Below are 5,103 nucleotides of genomic sequence, written 5' to 3' on the forward strand. Positions count from 1 at the left end.
TAGAAGGGATCCTTCTGACATTTCCAAGGCATGTTATCTTAGATTAAAAAGACAATGGAAGGCTCATTTAAGGTAAAGACTGACCTTTGTCAAGGGAGCTGGAGGCCTAGGACATGACTACCCGCCAGGATCTGATTTTAGGTAGACAGCCTCCATGGTTACTCTGAGTGTGCAGGGCTGCCATGCAGACCTCCCCAGAGCTTGTCAGCTTTCGTATGTGGCCCCTTTTTTGTCCACAATGCCCAAATGTTTCAGAACCTTCGACCTGGCCTGTGGTGACCAGAATCAGACGTCAGCACTAGGCGGAGCACCTCCGAGTTTGGCCAAAGGAAGCGCTTACGTTTTCATCACTCTAGATGTCAAGGTCTCATCCTTTTCCAGCTCCTGTCAGGGATGTACCAGCCTTTTTCCTTCCCGTCTCTCTCGTGAGAAAGTGTGCTCCTTGAGGGCAGACACTGTCTTCTTGTGCCCCCAGAACCCAGTACCCAACAGATGCTCAAGAAAGAATGAGTGAATGAGCTAATGAATGAATGATTCAAATGTCAAGAAAAGAAAATAGTTCAATCACAGTTAGCCTTAACATCATCATGCATTTATCTTGCACTTTATCGGGTTATATAACACTTTTGCTTCAATGATCACACCTGACCTTCAAGGTAGACCGATGAAGAAAGTGTCTTAGAGGCTACAGTAAGTTTAGTTAGATACTAAGTAATAGGAAGGCTGGGTCCCTTTCACTAACCACATGGCCTCCTAATAGCAAAGAACAGCTTTACAAAGATCTATGCTTCATCCACTCACTTACCCATCCATTTATTCATTTATTCACCGAACTTTACTAAGTAAGCACTTTTTATCTATCTATCTATCTATCTATCTATCTATCTATCTATCTATCTATCTATCTATCTATGTATTTATTTATTATTAAGTTTATTGGAGTAACATTGGTTAATACGATTATATAATTTTCAGGTGTACATTATAATTTGACATCTGTATATTCTATTGTGTGTTTACCACACAAAGTCCAGTTTCCTTCAGCCACCACATATTTGATCCTCTTTACCCACTTCACCCTCCCCTATATTTGACCCCCATTACCCCATCTACCTCCTCTCTCCTTTCCCACCTCTGGTAACCACTAGTCCATTGTCCATGTCTCTGTTTGCTTTTGGGTTTATATCGCACATATAAGTGATATCATGTGAATTTTTCCTTTTTCTGTCTGGCTTATTTCACTTAGCATGATTATCTCGAGGTCGATCCATGTTGCTGCAAATGGCAGTATTTCATCTCTTCGTATGGCTGAGTAATATTCCATTGTATATATGTACCACAGCTTCTTTATCCAATCATCTATCATAGGATATTTCAGTTGCTTTTATGTCCTGGCCACTGTGAATAATGCTGCCATGAACATCAGTGTGCAGATATCTTTTCGGATATGAGTTTTCAAGTCTTCGGGGTAAATACCCAGTAGAGAGATTGCTAGATCATATGATAGATCAATTCTTAGTATTTTGAGGAACCTCTATACTGTTTTCCATAGTGGCTGTACCAATTTGCAGTCCCACCAGCAGTGTATGAAGGTCCCTTTTTCTCCGCATCCTCTCCAGCATTTGTTATTACTTGTCCTGTTGATTATAGCTATTCTAACAGGTGTGAGATGGTATCTCATTGTGGTTTTGATTTGCATTTCCCTAATAGTTAGCGATGTTGAGCATCTTTTCATATATTTGTTGGCCATTTGTATGTCCTCTAGGGAGAAGTGTCTGTTCAGATCCTCTGCCCATTTTTTGATTGTATTGTTTGTTTTTGTTGTTGTTGTTATTGACTCAGATGAGTTCTTTGTGTAATTTGGATATTAGGCCCTTATGGGAGGTGTTGCTTGCAAATTCATTTTCCCATTGGGATGGTTGTCTCTTTACCTTGTTGATGGTTTCTTTTGCTGAGCAGAAGCTTTTTAATTTGCTGTAGTCCCATTCATTTATTAGTAAGCACTTTCTAAAACCATATTTTTGGCAGTGGCACAAATGAATGGAATGAACAGAGGGTGTGGAATCCTGGTAGACTTGGACTCTAGCCAAGGCTCCATTCGTGAGTTCCTGGTTGGATGGCCGTGGATACGCAAGTCACCCTCTCTGAGCCTCGGCTTCTTCCCAGGGCAGGTGCCTGTCACAGTGTGACCTGGCGAGACCATGAGAAGGTGGGACCCAGCCACAGGGAGCTTACTCAGGCAGCCACAGGTCATCTGGGGGAGCAAAACACAACAGCAAGTCGTTGCATCACGAGTGTCAGTGCTGGGGTAGGGCGGGGAGGCTCCGCTGGGAAGGAGGCTCAGGGAGGCTCCTAGAGGGATCTTAAGCCAGCGTCACCAGGCAGACCCCAGAAGGAAAAAGAGCGTTCTCGTGAGAGGAAACACGTGTTCTCAATTCACTTTAAATGATGTTACACATTTTTATCAAAGCCTCCGAGTTATTTAATAGAGTAAAAAAAAGGCCCCTTCACCCCTGTGCTGCCATATCCTCTCTGTGGATCCTTCCAAACGGGCCGTGTGCCTGGCACCGAGCAGCCCCCTTCCCCGCCGGCCGGCTTCATCTTCCCTGCACCGGTGTCCCTCCGTGCTGGCCCTTCTCAGCCCCGTGAGCGCCCTGCTCTCTGCCACCCCCTCTGCTCCGTGGCTTCCGGGCTTCTCGGTCACGTGGCCAGGCACTGCTCTCTCCCTGACAGGCTTCGATCATTGTTCTGGTCTTCTCTTTCCTCGCCTCCTTTTCTTCCTGTCTCTTCTGTGCCAGAAACGCCAGGCCTGGACGGACAGTAGCCCTTCCGTGTCCTGCTTGGTGAGGTCCTCGCCTCTCCTCGGTCCGCAGGTCTGCACAGGTGTGCACAGGTGTACCAGGGCTGCTCACCACAGAGAGGTCTTTTCTGCTCCTTCGGGCTCGTGGGTGTCTGCAAGATACTGGGTGTGTCAGAAAAGTGGGGAGGGCAGTGCCTAGAGTGTTTGGGGAGTGGGGTGGATGGAAGGCTGTGTGACTTGAGGTTGTGTTCATAAGACCTTGGTGAGGAATCTTGAGTTGGAATCTGGAAGAAAGGAAGGCCCTGTTGCACCCCAGGCAGCCAGGAGAGCCACGGAGGGGACAGTGGGGGACAGGAGGAATCTTCTGGGTCTAGACAAGCAGACCAGACCCTTCTTTGGAAGGGCTCATAGAGCGCTCACCTCCCTGGTCTCCTGCGTGTCTCAGAGGAAGCCTGTGCTGGCCTGTTCTCCACAGCAGGGTTGGCGAGTTTTTGTCTCCAAAGGACCAGGAAGGAAACATTTCATAGGAAATACTGTGGCCACAGGGTCCGTTGCCACTGCTCACCTCTGCTGCTACAGCGTGGACGCAGCCGGGGCTGGAGACCACACGGACAGTGTGGCTGTGTCCGGGTCACACAGTACTTAGAAAAACAAGCCATAGGCAGATCTGACCCGGGAGTTGGCCGACTTCTTTCTTGAGTGTAAGACTGTCATATAAGAGTGGAAGGGCCTGGCTACAGGGCCCACAGATGATCTAAATCCCATGTGATCCAAACCAAGTGGAACAGATGTCTCCCCGAACCCAGTACCTGTCCCTCCATTCCCATCTGGAGACGTTCCCCTCTCCTTCACCAAGCCCACGAAATCATGAAATCCTACAGACACGGCCTCCTGTGCTATGTCGGCTTTCTCCTTTGCCCCCAACCCCATGACCGCTGCTCCGGCTCAGACCTTGATCACTTCTCACCTAAACCTCTGCATGGACAGCGGTCATTTTGCCTTTAGTCACATCTTCCTCTAGGTCATCCTCCACGTGGGCGCTAGAGGGAACATTTAAAGATGCAAGTCCCATTATGCCATGTTCCAGATTAAATCCTATATCGCCTGTCTCCCTGTGACCTTTTGGATAACTCTAAATACCTTCGTTCATACCTGCGGGAACTCTGTGATCTATACCATCAACGGCATGGGAGTGGGGAGCATGGCTGCCTCTGTGGTCTCGGTGTCCAGCAAAGCGCCTGGCACATAGTCGGTGCTCAATAAATACTTGTCGAATGACTGAGCGAGTGAATAATCTGGCCCTTGCACACCACTCCAGCGTCAATTCTTAATGTAGCCCCACGCTACCTTTTCCCACACTCAAAATTATCTCATTTTAAGAAGATCGCGAACCGACTAGGGTGCGCCCAGAAGTGGAGAAAGGCCTGGCCCGAGGGACTTTTAGCTGGGTGTTATTTTTCTGAGACCCGAGCACATCCATTGATATAACTGACGTGACCTCATTTAGATCTCCGGACTGGGGTTTGCAGAGACTGGGCTCGTGCGGTTCTCTGACCATGCGATGCCCCTTCTCTCCTGCTTGTCTTTTCTGTCGGTCCATCCTGTTTCTTCCCCTTCCTCCCACTTTTTCACATGGTTGACATATCTCCATCCAGGCTCAGCTAAGGCACCACCTCCCCCGGAAAGGCCGCCTGACACTCTTCAAGATGGATCAGGAGCACCTTCTATGGCAGCTATAGTGTCACAATTAGTTTGCATCTTTCTCAAATCGACTCTTTAGCTCGAACCCCGGTGCTGGAGGAAAACCAAATTTTACGCGTTAAACCCTCTGCTCCTGTCTGGCATATACTAACAGCTGAATACGTGTGGCCGGAAGACTGAATGGATCGTGCTTTGCTGACCTACTCCTCGCTGCCCCATCCGAGGCACTGGTTGGGTAGGATGCCAGGGGTGGGAGGAGAGGTTTCCGAGCCCTGCTGGCCCAACAGCTGTCTCTCCCTCCCATCCCGTCCCGTCCCTCACCTTCCAGAGAGCACGCATATTAGAAGCAGTTGCGTGTGTGTGTGTGTGTGTGTGTGTGTGTCTACTTCTCCCACTTCCTCTCTCTTCTCTCTTTTCCCCAGAGACAAAGGTCACAAAGCAAGCGACAGCTGAGGAAGAAATGTTTAGGCAAAGAGAAGACCCCACAAGTATGAGCTCTTGCAGCTGAAAGCGGCCTCCTGCCCTCTGCCTGGGCTGGAGCCTGTCTGTGAATGGCACCGAGCAGCTCTGGCTCTGGCTGTCATTTTAGAAGCCATGTGGAG

Source organism: Pteropus vampyrus, unplaced genomic scaffold (genome assembly GCF_000151845.1).
Source record: "Pteropus vampyrus isolate Shadow unplaced genomic scaffold, Pvam_2.0 Scaffold40, whole genome shotgun sequence".
NCBI lineage: Eukaryota > Metazoa > Chordata > Mammalia > Chiroptera > Pteropodidae > Pteropus > Pteropus vampyrus.